The 16,036-nt window shown below is 38.6% G+C and overlaps 1 protein-coding gene and 1 non-coding gene across 3 annotated transcripts in view; one reads left to right on the forward strand and one right to left on the reverse strand.

The window, feature by feature from the left end:
* GALNTL6 (polypeptide N-acetylgalactosaminyltransferase like 6) overlaps positions 1 to 16,036 on the reverse strand; it is a 1,335,131-nt gene that overhangs the window by 143,810 nt on the left and 1,175,285 nt on the right. The window lies entirely within an intron of this gene.
* Positions 15,324 to 15,426, forward strand: LOC111763265 (U6 spliceosomal RNA). Its single transcript, XR_002796161.1, has one exon. It is a non-coding gene; the product is annotated as a U6 spliceosomal RNA (small nuclear RNA).

Below are 16,036 nucleotides of genomic sequence, written 5' to 3' on the forward strand. Positions count from 1 at the left end.
ACAGTTCGTTTTTGGCTTTGATGCATGAATATTATATTATCTGTTGACCACATTCCATAGATCACTCCAGTTGTATTTTTCCCATGCTTCTCTGCATTCCCACCATCAAGTAGTGATGTACATCCGCTGTAGCTCACAAAGGACACTCCTGCATCTGTAAAATCACCACAATTCTCATCCTCTTCTGGATTTACTGTGTTATTGAGTCCCTACAGTATTCTCTAGCTTTCTGTCAATTGGCATTTGCATCCCTAGACTACACTTTCAGTCACATTTTGATTTATAAGCCAGCTGTTACTCACTATGATGTGTTACCATCAACTCTATACATTTCCAAATTTTACAATAAAGTTAATTAAAACTTCTACATATGTTAAACATCAGTTGTCCATCTCAGTCCTCCTTTTATCTCCTTTAATAATCCACCACCTACCACCAGGTCTTGAAGATATTTTGCTACATTTTCTTCTAGAAGCTCTATGGTTCTTACTTTTATATTTAGGTTTTTGATCCATTTTCAGTTAATTTTTGTATAAGGTATGAGATAGAGGTCCTTTTTCCTTCTTTTGGCTGTGGATATCCAATTCCCTCAGCACCATTTGTTCACTGGACTGTTCCATCTGAGCTGTGTGGGTTTGACAGACTTGTCAAACTTTACCCTGGTAGACTTCCAACTATTCAGTCTGTGCCAGTCAAATGTACCTGCAGTTACCCAGAGAGGCTGGTGCAGGAGCCACTAGCATCCTCCCTGCTAGAGTTGGGGATGAAGCCTAGGCTAGGGCTGCAGGCTAATCTGGGTGAAAGAAGCCAGTTCCTACTGTCATTGTGATTTTCAATCAGCTTGCCTACCCCTCATGCCTGGAGCAGAGTCAAAATTGTGGCTACTGTCCTCTTTCTGATCTGGACAGGTTCAAACTTTAGGTCTTTTTAGGGTTATAATTTAGCCAGCCAAACTTACTAATCAGTAGCTGAAGTCAGTGGCCAACCATTTTTGGGAAGTGGAGCATCCAATTACAGCAGCAGAATAGCTCCTGAGGTGGCTTGTACTTCCAGTGGAGGATGGGCACTGGCCTCTGTCGTGTGGAGTGCTCGACTTATGAATCTTCTCTGCAGATGGGCAATCTCCTCCTTCCATTCTTTCAAGGATGTTGCAGAATGATCTTCTGGTCTCCTGGACTTGCTTAACAAGTGCTTTAGAAAGCTCTGGGTGATTCCTAATTGCCCTGTAGCATGAGCTGACTCTAGGAGCTCCTTACTCTGCCTCCATCTTGCTGATTGTCTCTGGATGATATACATTTAAAAAATATGTGCAGACATATTAGACACCAATTTATAGATCAATTGAAGACTTACTCTTGGTAACATTTCATGAGTTACTTGATAACATAAAACTAAGTTTATGGTGATTATATATTTCAAAGACTTAGCCTATTAAAATGGTCCTTAGGCTAATTACATCAATTTAAGAGTATTTTTAAAGATGTAAATTCTGTGCATATGAAAAGATCCCTAGGCTGTAAGAGGGACTTTTTTCTATGAAAGCAAATAGGATTCAGAAAATAGTGGGAGTCTGAAAATAACACGAAGAATCTCAAACAATTTTTAAAAAATTTTGTTTGAAATAAAAATCATAGAAGCAGATGTACCTTACTTTAGCCCTCTCTCCAGCAGCCTGATATTTTTCCATTTTCCACACATTGAATTTTCAAGTGGAATTACAACTGGAACTGGAACAAGTTAATGCTCAAACATTTATGGGGTGCAGTTACCCAGCATAGACATTACGATACTATAACCTTTGCTTCTGTGGGACTTGGGCATAGTGATCAGAAATTCCCAATTCTGTTCAATTTGAAACACAAATAGAAAAATTCTAAATTGTGCAGATGTAGTCTCATTTCATCAGGCAAAACATGAGCCTAAAGGGCATCAAAACGTAAACTGGGCAGATTGACTCAAAACTAGGATTATTGTAGATGTAGGAATCATTACAGATATTAGGTAAAAGAAATTTTCTTTTGATTTTCTTCTGTAAATAATTTGTTGACAACACAGTATTTATAAAAAGCAAACCATGTACTGTGTTTTGGATTAATTTTAGACACACAGAAATATAAATTCAAATGGTTCCTTTATACCTTTATTAATGTTTCTTCCAAGCCAAACAGATTATTGCACAATTAGTGCTTTATATCTCCACTGGTATGAATGATTAGTAAGAAAAGAACAATCTGTTTACCAATCTATCATCTATCTGTATGTATGTATGTATGTATGTATGTATGTATGTATGTATGTATGTATCTATCTATCTATCTATCTATCTATCTATCTATCTAGTTATCCCCATCTCTCTATCATCTATTTCTTCATATGTATATATGAATATTTGGAACAGCTTAATTGAGTTAAAATTGAATGAGTTACACATAGTTTAAATGCACAATTTCATAAATTTTGACTTTTTTTATACCCCTGTGCAAACACTGCTACATTCAAGATAATCAATATATTCATCATCCCCCAAAGTTTTCTCCTGCCTCTTAGTAGTCCCTCCCTCCTAACCAGCCCCTTACTCTCACCCCCAGGCAACCACTGATCTGCTGTCACTGTAGTTTGCCATGCTATTTTGTTCTCCACAAGCAAACATTATTACTAGTTTTTTGGGCATCCTTCCAGAGATTTTAAACAAATACAAACATATGTTCTTTCCTCTCCTTTTTAAACAAATGACTGTACACTATACACGGTATTCCTTTACTTACTTTTTAACTTAATATGTTTTAGTGATCATGACATATTATGAAGTGCTTTGTTACTCTATTTTTAAATGCCATTCCATTCATTCATTCCATTGGGTATATATGCATTTGGTGAATATTTGGAGTATTTTCAGTATTTTGCTTTCTCAAATTTTCTATATTGATAATTTTGTACACATCACTTCCACATGAGACTATATCTTTAGAATAAATCCTAGAATTCCATGTCCTGGCTTGTCATAAAAAGTAAAGGTATAAAAATTGATTTACTTTTGCATTTCTGGAAGTTAAAATTTCATTGTAAATCGTGTCATAATCTGAAGCTTTACTTCATATTCCATACCAGCCAAAGCCCAGTGATTTAAGTCCTGATAAAATAAGAGGAGAGTTAGATAAAAGTAGAAATCCTACTGAAAAATTCCAGATCTATAATAAAACATTAGTATTGTCTACTTCTGTCTACAGATAATTGTCAAGGACATGTCATTATTTTGACAATATTTGGAGAGGAAGTGTTGAAAAAATTCAGACTAAATAATAAACACTAAAAGGAAATGGAAAGAAAGAAGAGTAAAGTATGGATTTGAGGCTTAGGAAGATTGTATGCAGAGCCCCATGTTGGGAAAGAACATATTTATAAGAAATGAAGAAAACCAGTCCTGTAAACACAGAAAGTGAGAGGAATGGTGTATGGCAAATGCTCGGGGCACTGTCTGCACAGAGCGGCTGTGAAGAATCCCTAGTGGTACATGAAATGGGTGGTTTCGATAGAACACAAAAATTAATGAGAAGTTACTAATCTGTATTTATTCTCTTTTCTTCTCTTCTACTGCTGCCATCCTTTGCATTTTAAGCACAGAGTTAGACAAGATGTCAACCTCTGTGATTTTGTGGAAAGTCATAGTGATTTTTGTGGAAAGCTTGAAAAGGCAAAGTTGCTAGAAGACAAGCACTCCTTCTATTTTTAAGGAAGCCTAAGCAACCTGAAGAGATGATACAAGGTGTCCTGAGAGGCAAGAGTAAGAGAGAGAAGGCAGGCTCCCCGGCCAAAATCTGTCAAGTCCTGAAGTGATGAACCTCCACACTGCCCTTGAGAGATGGCAAGACCTCCTGGTGGAGCACTTTGGGAAGTTGTATTCCATGCACTGAGACTCTTGGCCATGACAAGCTTTATTTTGCCTGAAATTGGTAGACTGCTGGAACCATGTGGCTTGGGCACTAGGGTCCCGCTGGCAGCCACTGTGAATTGATGACTATGACCAGAAGGAAAGCTCTAATAATTCAGCCCAAGATTCTGGAGCCATTGCTCTCCTTGAGAAAGTGAGCTTCCCTGAGAAAAGAGACTGAATTTCTTACTAGTTTTCTGAAGGGGACCCAAAGATGGATTGAAGTGGTGATGAAGAAAATTTACTATTGTGACATACCATGTACACCTGAGTTTGGGGATTGAAATTTCTACCCCACCATGCAAATACGAGGTGATTATTGTACAATGTTGCGCTGAAAAAGAGAGATAACTGTATTTCTCATATGTTAAAGATAAAAGATTTTAATGTGTCACATTATTTTTTCCTCAGAGGAAATAAAGAATTTAATATTTTCAGTGTGTTCTTCTGCTCTCTGCTTTCCATTTTAAATATACCAATTGGCTGAAATTCTGCCCACTGGCTCCATTTTCCACAAGTTCTCCTTTGTTTATCTTAACATTCCTTGATTTATTCAAAGGTATTCTTGCCTTGTTTTTCCCCTCAGGAAGGTTAACATACCTTAGACATGTTTTAATGTGGCTTTGTGGTCATGTAACTTCTTGCTTATTAATATATTTTATGAATACTGCTCATAATATCACAAATTGGGACTTTCACTTTTGCAATTAAAAGATACCTGTCATCCTTGGGCTCTCTTTTAAAATTAAAGTAACCATGAGCAACACGTTCCTATTGAAGATTTGTTATTCTTTAGGTCACAGAAATATGGTCATTGTTCTGAATAGTTAATGAAAACTCATTTTCTAATTTCTATTAAAGTTGTTGAACCAGATGATAAAAATGTTTTACCTTTTAGTTATGGTAGGCTAGTTTATTTTTCTCCAGTAATTTTTGTATTCCAAATTTAGCTGAATTTTAAATTAATGAGGCTAAGATGTAAAAGTGTACTAAAAACCATTCTTTATTTGATAGCAGTTAAAAATTCTTTATGTTCTCATTTGTGAATGTGTTTTTCAAAGTGTGTGGTTGGTTGTCTTCTGCAACCCAAGGTGTAATACTTAATGCTTATAGTATCATCCCATGACACACATAGCATTCTAAGGAGTTACTGATCCTCCTATTATCCTCTATTTCACATACTGGCTCTTGCTCCAACCTATGAAAAAAAAATACAAAGTTTTAATAAAAATCTTTCTCCAGGGACTTTTTGCCTACTTTCCCACATTTTCAGACAGCGTTATTTCTAAAATTAATGCACCTTGTATGATTTTGGGGTCAGAATAATAAAGAAAGTGATATCATACTGTAAGATAAATTCACATAAAATAAATTTATTTTAAAAAATTTGGACACTTAACACTCACATAGTGTGGTGCATTCATTGCAATTGATAAATGCATTTTGGGGCATTGCCACTAAGCCTGGATTATAGTTTACATTGTACTTTACACTCTCTCCCACACAATTCTGTAGGTTATGGAAAGAGATACAATAACCCATATCTGTCATTGCAATGTCATTCAGGATCTCTCCCAAGTCCCAAAAATGCCCTCTGTTTTTCCCTCTCCTTCCACTCAGAGCCTCCAGTGGTCACTGTCTCCACATCAATGTTGTAATTTCTTTCATTGCTGGAATCACAATAAGTCTACAGTAGAAGACCAGTAAGTCCACTCTAGTCCATAGCTTTCATTCCTCAATCTTGAGGAGTCTGGGATGGTGATGTCCACTCCACCTCTAATTGAGGGGGGCTTCAACCCCATATAGCTGATGGATGGAACTTTCTTGCTTGCAGTTATACTCTCTTGGTTCCTTGGTATGGTGTTTGTCTTTCCTCATCTCCTTATTAGTTGTCCTGAATGAGTCCAATGAACTGGAGAGTAGACACTGCAATTCTGCTGAGGCTCAGGGCCCAGCTAGCACATGGATAGCCCAAAGATTTAAGTCTCTTGGACATACACCTACCAATTCCAGCACCAACTATAGGTTCAAATAGAAGGGACAGACATAACTAAGTCCAACTCTGTCACTCTCAGGAACACAAACTCCAAAGTAGGACTTACAGGCAAGGCACCAAACTATCTGCCATGACGATAGGACCTGGGTGTCTCCAAAGCCCTCAAGAGCCCCATTATTGGGGTAGTATCTACTTTGAGAGTTTATGAGATACTGCTGAGATGTGCATAACTGTTATCTCTGGGATGACCTCCTGACTCACTTTGAAGTCTCTTAGCCATATAAGCTCATTTGTCTTGGGATATTAAAAAACAAAATTTTTTTGACATTCTGTCTTTCATCACTGTACTATCTGTTGTCCTGTATATACAGTGACATTTTCTTCCATTTATTCCTCAGTGTCTTACTTTTTTTCATTTTGTTTTCAAAGAAGTTTTAGGTCACAGTAAAGTAACTACAGAACACAGGGGACTCCCATAAAACCAACATCCTCCCCTTTATCCCCCTTCCATATTAATAACCTTTTTATATGTGGATGGTACATTTGTTACAACTGATATACAAATAGTGAAACATAGCGATTAACCATGGTTTACATTATGGTTTACATTTTAGACCACACACTTTTATAAATTTTGATGACATGTAACAGCCTGTGTCCATCACCTGCAAGATCATGTAGAACAATCCCATTGTCCACTAAATACCCCCTGTTGCAACTATTCTATTCCCCCCTCCCTCTTCCCTCAGGGCCCATGGTGACCTCCTGGCCTCACTCCTTGGATGACAAGATTCATATTTATTTGCAGTAACACTGAGGTCTTGACACACTGGTTTTCTTCCCCTATTAGGAACCATCCATACGAACACGCTTTTTGATGTTTACTTCATATTTAGAATACTAGACCCACCTGAGAAAGGATATAAAGAGGTGAAGAAGAAATTCTGGGATGTCACTATATGTTCTATAGACATTAAACCAAACTATAGCTATAAATGTAGCACAACGGCCTTGGTTTGATGTTTTGATTAAGTTGGTGGTTCTGAAGTTGTTTAGAATACTGCTGCCTCCACATCTTCAGTGGCTGGCACTGAGTTTAACATGAGATGAAATAAAAAGCTCTGGATTTCAAATGGCAGCATCAACAATTGTCTCAGTGGATCCAGGAGGAGAATGGATAAAATGTGCTGAATAACTTTTGGTGTTAGTCTTCTGTTGTGTGGCCAAGATGTAGGTACAAGTGTAGGACCTGCCAAGGTCCCATAGCGCATGGGTGAATGGATTCATCTGTGTGCATAAAGCTGATATTTCCTGTTTTCTACCCTTAAGAGGTGCATGCTTAGCAATATACTGGGGCCACTCCTACCTCACTGCTCAAAGTGGCAGAATACACCTGGTCTCTCCTGATGGACTCTCCTCAAAGATGTCTGGGCACACATAAAATATAAATGTATTAGATCTATTTCTTAAACCATTTCCAGCCCATTTCTGTCTTTCAGCAATGGGAGGGACTGGGATATTGGCTCAAAGTATTTTATGTTCTGAAATCATGCCCTTGGTCCAATTATTATGCAATCCTTACTGGATAAATTCATTTCTAATTTCTAAGAGTCCACAGACTTTAATCATGGCCCTGTCGTATTGTATATCAGGATAATGACAGTGATCCTTTCAATTATTAGTCCTCTCCTTATGTGGTAAAAACCATGCACGCCTTTCTGCCTGAGGGCAAAAATGAGGTCACATTAACATGAAGAATAGATTACAGGGGTCCTCATGTCCATCTGTCTGACAACAGGGCTTCAATCTCCTAGTCATTAGTTTTTCCCTGTTCTTTGAAAGTCCCCAGGGATGTCATCTGTGTGCTCAGGACTAAGTCTGCTTGTACTTTTCTACTCCAACCCTTTAAGTCATTCTATGGTGCCGCGATGAGAAAACTGCTCATTGGCCATGGTCATCACCTGCTGATTGTCCCTTGAGTGAGGGTCCCAAGCTGCCCTGGGACCTTGGCCTAGAGCCATCTACCCTATCCTGCCACTTGAGCAAGGCTGCACTGTTCATGCTCAGTTTCACACAGACTTCATCAACATGCTCTTTCTGCTTCATGACTTAATCATGCTCTTCATAGGGGTCACCATCCAGACCCTCAAGCCAGGCAGGGGAACAGATGCTGTTGGGGAGATACACCCCCCTTCACTTATGCAAAATGCAGATCAGATTTTATAATATTATCAGGATGGGGATTCCAAAGCCCTCTTGTTTTCCACCTCATTTATCTTCCACCATGAATTTCATACCTTCAAAAAAGCTGTATTTTGACAGGCATCTGTCCTTCTGATCCATACACAAAGTTGATTCGTACACTTGCTTTAGCCTCCTCGTTTTATCTTTACCCTAGTCGATCAGGCTCTGTATCCCCTTATCCTCTGCCATCCATCCCTGGAATCATCCTCTCACTTCCCCTCCCCTAGTTCACAATGGCATCAAAGAAGCACAGTGATAATGTGAAATGGCAGAACAAATCATTTATTTTATCATCAATGGAGACTGTCCAGAAGCTAGAAATCCTAAATGTAGAGTAGGGGGCCTTTCTTCTTGGATACAAATGTAACTTTTCATTCAAGGGATAAATGTTAGTTATTAAAATCCATGCATGGATGAAACTGTGGAAAAGCTTGTTTTATGCTTCATTTATTTAATAAACACCTGACAGTTTCTCTCATGAAAACATTACCTTTTTATCTTAGTAAGGAATACAAAATATGCTCCCCCTCACCCCCCAGAACTGATTGCAACTTGAAGACAATTTTTGTCTCATTTCCTAGCATTTTATATCAAGCTAGAATTTACTATAAATGACATGTATTTTTTTTAATACTTCTTCTCAAACCTTTACCTTTTAATAAATTCACACTGTACCAGCTTAATAACTTTAATTCCTTAAAACAAAAACAGAGCCAAAGAGAACACAGCCTGAGAAAGAGGTGTTAAACAAAAAGTCTGTAACTATGATTTTAAAAATATCTGGATAAAAGCAAGCATCATCTTATTTGCTCTCTCAGTCCAGCCTATCCCCAAATGTTTCATCTAACTATATAAGGCAGAAAAGTAAAGTGCCCTAGCTGTGCTCTGTATCTGTTTCCATCTTTGTCTTTCTCATATTCTATTGTGGTTTTCAAAAGTATTCACAAATTCTTTGGCTCTCTTCCCACTGAGCAGTGGAATCTATGTTTCTTGCCATGAATCTGGGTGTGATTATGACTACTCTGCCGGGCAGAGGATGGCTCAGTTTACACCTTGTGGCTTCCAAGGTGGTTTTTGAAAGACAATGGAGCATCTACCTTGTTTGTTAGAACATTTGATCTTGGTTTTCTGAGCTACCATTTGGGAATGCAAACTAAATCAAAGCTACCAGACTATGAGGAAGTACAGGCTACAGAAAGAAGCCACAGGCAGGTGTGTGTTTTGAATCCTTTCTTGCTTTGGTTAGTATGAAATATTCTTTCATCCTGACAAATATGCTCTTCCCTAACTTGCCAGTATTTTCTAGTGTAGATTTCTTAAAAAAATACTTATGATCATGTCAATTCATAAATAATTTTCAAAATAACAAAAAATTAATCCTTAAGCAAAAGTCTATGTCACACTGTCTATTGCTATGTAATAAGCCACTCTAAATTTAGAGATATAAAAATGCAATATTTGGGACATACTTACACTGAAAAATTATTCATTGCTTATCTGAAATTCAGATGTAACCAGTCATCCTGTGTATTATCTGGCAATCATATAATACAGAAAGTGTCTTTATTACAGTGTTACTCTATCAATACCAGGAAAAGACTGTGATTGGATTTGTTTGGATCAATTGCAGTTGTAATGGAAAGAGGTTGAATGTAGTCCACCCCTGTGGCAGTTTGTTACCAGAATGGGGATGGGAAAACTTTCTGGATTGACGAGGACTCTAGCTACCTTGGTTTACTACCTGCCCTCCAGTGTTTCAGTCTCACTTTGGACAAAGAAGACTAAAGACAGTCGGAATTGGTGAGCTCAGGTATTTATTGGACTTATTGTTTAAATCCTTTTTTTTTCAGAGGATGAAGCTGATTTCTTAATATTGGTTTCAGTAGCATTTAGAGGTTGTTGAGATTTGTAGGGGACTTTTTCCATTAGCTACCTAACCTGTAATCAAGGACCAAGCTGTAGTAGTCTACTGCTTTGCAGTTCAATGCAGCAAACAGTTATTGGCGACCCACGTTCAAGGTCCTGTCTTTACTGATGGAGATGCAGAAGTGAGAAGTAGCTCTTTTGTCCCTGTGGAACTCTAGGTTAATGTGAAAGCAAGTACAGAATAGGCACTATGTTGTGTGGGAGATGACTGAGGTGTGTACAGTGCATTGTGGTATCACCTAATAGGGACATGCACCTTAACTGGGACATGGCACTGGAATGAACAGAAGGCGGAGGAAAGTCATGCATGTCAGGCAGGGGAGACAGAACAGAGAGCACACAGAGAGATTAATATGGTATGTTCCCAGTAGTGTTTGGGGTGTCTGATATATGGGATATAGCTCAATGTGTATCAATAAAAAAACATTTGGTTAAAGGTAGGGAATGAAGTTCAAGGAAGGCAAAGTATTGGGATGAATGAAGATAGAGAAGTTGGGATGAGTCAGAACATTTAGAGTCTTGTGTACCATGTTACAGGGCATGGATTTGATTTGGGGCTTTCAGTTCTTATTCTTTCCTAGATAATGGAAACTGATGAAAACTGTAGTCCTTCCCTGGATAAATGCACATCCACGCAAAATTCTGCACTAAGACTGAAATTAGTTATACATGTCTCAGGGAGGGCAAACCTAAGAGGTTTATGATTCCCAGGTTAATGATCTCAGAGCATAGGTGACTTAGTACTGCCAAAGAATTTTAACCAGGGAAAAATACATTCCGATTTCTGGTTTTGATAGTACTCTGATAGAAGTGCAGAGGGTGGGTGAGTGTTGACAACACCGGAGCAGAGTCCAGTTAGATGGCAATGGCTGAGCAGGTGAAAGATGTTGAACTGCTGATGCTAGTGCTATGGAAACAGGGATGGATGGGAAAAAAAGTTAAGGTAAAATTTACAGGACTTGGTGACTGATTGACGTGGGGAGTAGGGGTGGGATAGGCAGGCAACCGGTTTAGTTGTTAAATAAAAGAGGGAAGGTCAGTTTTAGCAGAAATTTAAAGATCAAGCTAACCATTGCAGTTTGGGGTCAAAAAATAAGATCTGACTACAGAGAAGTGAGACTTTTCTTGTTTGACTCTTTCACAAGGTTTGAAAGCAACCAGGGAAAATGAGTTCTTAAAGTCTAATATTTCTTGTAGTGACCTTTTCATTGGCATAATCACCTGAGGCAAAAAAAATGTGCTATTTTCTATTGAAGGATGAGTTATTTGGATGAGTATGTCTGCATTTTTCTTTCTTTAAGGTCTCACTACATTGTAGTCAGTCTTTGCATTTTAAAGAGGAAGATTATTTATATTGAGATTCAAGCACTTATGTAGAAGTCATGCTTAAAATGATAGTGCTTAAAACTGAGATGAACAGAAGGCAATTAGAATAAACTCTCTCTCATCATACTAATTGAGAGGAAGGTCAGCCAAAATTCATCAAAAATCATAAGTAAAGAATGCTGTTTTCATTCATATTTGTATCCTTAAAATAATCTGGGGAAAACCTTTTTTTCAGCAATCACATAATTGATGACTATTTCTGCTTTACAAATTAGCATGGAGGATACCTGGAATCCAAACTCTACTTAAATTCTTATGACCATTATTGACAAATCTGTGTTGCTATGGCAGACATAAATTCCAGAATTTCTCTTCGTCATTTGTTTAGAAAATACTCAGTTTTATCAGTCTCTTCTAGTGGTCTATTGAGAAACAATATATTACTTGCTTTTAAGTGTCACATCCCAAGTTTTACAATCACAACCCACACAGCATACACCAGAGTCAGAGACTATAGATGCTAAATGTTCCTTTCTTTGGGCTAAAGAGAGTGAACGTGATGTCTGGAAGGAAGGTGCCTAAAGCCATTTCCCACACTGATAAAATATAGGAAAACAATGATGGAAAGGTGAATCAGTCCAACCACGTCCAGACAGTCAGGTCCAAGCCTAAGATGTGTGATGACATGACAGGCCAGCTCCAGGGGAGGGCAGAAATCGGTCCCTTCCTCCATCACTCATAATGTGGAACCAGGTAAATGCGTATTTGATTTACTGAGCAGTCAATTTGGGTGTTCAGGAGAAGTGGGTTAAAAAGCCATTATCTCCAGGAGTCAGAGGGCTGGATGGGGGAGTGGTTTTAGAAGGACTCTCTGTGGTTACATGGAACAGAAGGAATTAAGGAATGCCAGGAGAGCAAGGGAGAAACTCCATGAAGAGAGGTGGAGTCCTTTCCTTTCATCTCCTCCCTTCCTTCCTCCTTCCCACTCTCCCTTCCTCCCTCTCTCTCCCTCTCTCCCTCTCTCTCTTTCTCGCTCTCTTTCTTCTTTCTTTCCTCTCCCCCCTTCCCTCTCTCTCCCCCCTTCCCTCTCTCTCCCTCCTTCCCTCCCTCCCTCCCTCCCCCTTCCCTCTCTCTCTCCCTCCCTCCCTCCCTCCCTCCCTCCCTCCCTCCCTCCCTCCCTCCCTCCTTCCTTCCTTCCTTCCTTCCTTCCTTCCTTCCTTCCTTCCTTCCTTCCTTCCTTCCTTCCTTCCTTCCTTCCTTCCTTCCTTCCTTCCTTCCTTCCTTCCTTTTTCTTTCCTTTGCATATTTTTAGTATTTGCAATTGTACCCTCCTAACTGTGTGAACAAGCATATAAACACTCTGGCTGTGAAACAAAAATGTCTGGAAATTGCTTGTAAGAATATCCAAATTTAATGCCAATAGGGAAATGGACCCATTGTGTCTTTTGCAATTTCATTTTCATGGTCCTAGAGAACACCATAAATACTTACATGGTAATTATTCCATGATACCTTTCAGAGTAAGCGTTCCCTTATTTTAATCTTGTTATATTTCTTTAATAACCTGGACATGAATTTTTCATGTACCTGTAACCAGGTTAATGATTTATCATCAGTAAACCAATACATTTATTACAGGCTTGGCCTGAGCTGTTTATTTTCAAAACCAGAGCAGGACCTGCTTTGTTTTATAGTCCATACTGTCTTGTGACTTGTTCTGTTGCATCTAAAATTTTTGAGGAACAAACTTATCATTTTGTATTAAAAAACTGCTTATAAAACCATTCCTCATAAAAGAAACCACAGAGTGAATACACATAGGCTCTGGGCCAAATATTACCTGAAACAGTCTGGTGTTGTAAAGTACAGAAGAAATGGATTCTTTATCCTGATACAATAAATAATGCTATAAAGTTTTAAATCCACCTATAACAAAAGTCACAATCACAATCCCAGCAATAATGGGGCAGTATGGAAATTGGTTCACATCGTAAGGACTCTCTTTGATTGCTGGGGTCCCTATGCTCTTTAAATTTACTGTGGTTCCCAGAGATAAGGAGTGTGTGTGTGGGGGCTTTCTAGTATTTCAGATATCTGAGGATGGTGACAGAAAAGATCACCTGGATCTGCATATTTCAGAGGAAATACCAGGATGTGTGGGCTGAGGAAAAAGAAGAAAGGAATTAGGTAAGGAAAGAAGACAGGAACAATCCACACTGCTTCATAGTGGTCCTCCTGTTTATGCTTGTTTATTGAATGAATCTCTCTGAAGCCTAAAAGGGGATGACTAAAATACTGCGAATTGTGTTGCTTAGCTTGTTGTTGCTTGATGGCTCCATTCCTAGAGTTGAGTTTACAGTCAGCATCATTGGAACCCAGTAGACTGAAAATAGTGGAGGAGATTGTTCCTAGTGTGAAATCAGGATGTGATCGTCAGAAGATGGGTGAGTGGATGTTGATGGACACATAACATACATTACAGGGACTTCACTCATAAGTAATTGGAATTTAAAAATACTGGGGGAAGCGGACTTGGCCCAATGGATAGGGCATCCATCTACCACATGGGAGGTCCGCGGTTCAAACCCCGGGCCTCCTTGACCCGTGTGGAGCTGGCCCATACGCAGTGCTGATTTGCGCAAGGAGTGCCCTGCTATGCAGGGGTGTCCCCCGCATAGGGGAGCCCCACGCGCAAGGAGCGCGCCCTAAGGAGAGCAGCCCAGAGCAAAAGAAAGTGCAGCCTGCTCAAGAATGGCGCCACACACACGGAGAGCTGACACAACCAGATGACGCAACAAAAAGAAACACAGGTTCCCAGTGCCACTGATAAGGATAGAAGCGGTCACAGAAGAGCACACAGCAAATGGAGACAGAGAGCAGACAACTGGGGAGAGAATAATATAAAAAATAAACCTTTATAAAACAAAACAAAAAAAACCCCAAAACACTGGAAACAAATTTACACTGTATTGGGAGTAAATATAAGGGAATGAGCATAAAGTTACGATTAAGAGCATAAACTTTGGAGCCAGACCATATGGGTCCAAGCCCTTTCTCTGCAACTTACCCTATCAAGTTGCTTATCTTCTTTCTGACTCAGTTTCCTTACCTGTAAAATGGGGCTGATGATAATAAATAACACCTTTCATTATGACAATTCGTTCATGAAAAACACCCAGAATTGTGCCTGGCACACAAGAAGCTCCAGAAAACATTAGCAATTGCTACTAGCTGTTAACAGCTCATGGAGAATATGAGGCTAGGTGAAATTTACATAGAGCTCCCAGTATCAGTCTGTGAAATACTTTTTTTTCCTTATTTGAGTTCAGAAACTGAATTTTGACAATTCTGTAACTTTATATCTTTTTAAGGGTGGAGGACTTCTCATAGGAAACTTTTTTCATTTTTAAAGGGGAACCATTACCACGTTTATCAAACTCAGCACAGTCTGTGCTTCCTGCTCAGTGGTGCCCTTGTTTGGATTAACAATGTTTCTTCCTCCCAGCCAATCTGGAGTCCTTTCTCACTCCCAGAGCAGGATTTCAACAATGGGTTTAAGTCAGTGGAGTCTTGTCCTAAGCTTTAGCAACTTGTTGCAATTCCCTTTATTTTTCACTGGAATCCCTACCTTCTTTTTTACATTTTGGCATTGTAGAATGGTTAAAATATTTGATTCATAGTGATTAAAGGCATTTAATATTCAGTTATGCATAGTACTTCTTTAAATCAGTGCAGCTGCACCTAACATGTATTTTGTGACTAGAAGAATGCCTAGTCGTGTTCCAAGAACTCGTGATCATTTAAGGAAACTTGATTTGATTTCATTTCATGCCGCTCTCCTGCCTTCCATTACATACACTGCTACACTGTAAGATGTTGCAGAAGTTTAAAAAATAATCATGCTTGCTTGGGCAGCACATATACTAAAATTGGAATGATACAGAGAAGATTAGCATGGTCCCTGTGTAAGGAAGAATGGCAAATTCATGAAGCATTCCATATTTTTTGACTATACCCTTTAGATAGAGCATATGGAATATGAATATATCTCAATATAACTTCTTAATAAACAAATAATTTTGGAAGAATAACCAGAAATAGCAGCTATGTACAGTAGGGGGAAAAGAGAGATTGAGAGGCAATGAATTTTCTTGTTTGCTTGTCTGTTTTTTCTTTTTTTATCATTATTATTATTGAAATAAGGAAAATGCTCTAATAATGATTGAAGTGATGAATGCACAACTATGTGATCATACCAAATACCACTGATTGTACACTTTGGGTGAATTGTATGCTTTATTCATATATATCACTAAAATTGATTTAAAAAAACCAGACACTCAAGGCTGGTTGTCTTCTCCAGAAGAGTTTATAATACAGTTTCATATTGGGAATTTGGCTAGTAAATACGAGAAATTTTGAAAAATGCATAAAATAGACATTTCCAAGTTAGCTCATGTTGGTCTTTAAAATTGTAATGCAACAGTCTTAGAATGATTTCAATCTTAGAAGCTGCTGGATTCCCAGCTGGATCCTCTTTTCCTGCTGGTACACCCATTCTCCAACAGCAAGTACTCTGAACAACAGTGCACAGCTGTTCATAGCCAAAGGCGTTT

Source organism: Dasypus novemcinctus, chromosome 1, assembly GCF_030445035.2.
Source record: "Dasypus novemcinctus isolate mDasNov1 chromosome 1, mDasNov1.1.hap2, whole genome shotgun sequence".
Classification (NCBI taxonomy): Eukaryota; Metazoa; Chordata; class Mammalia; order Cingulata; family Dasypodidae; genus Dasypus; species Dasypus novemcinctus.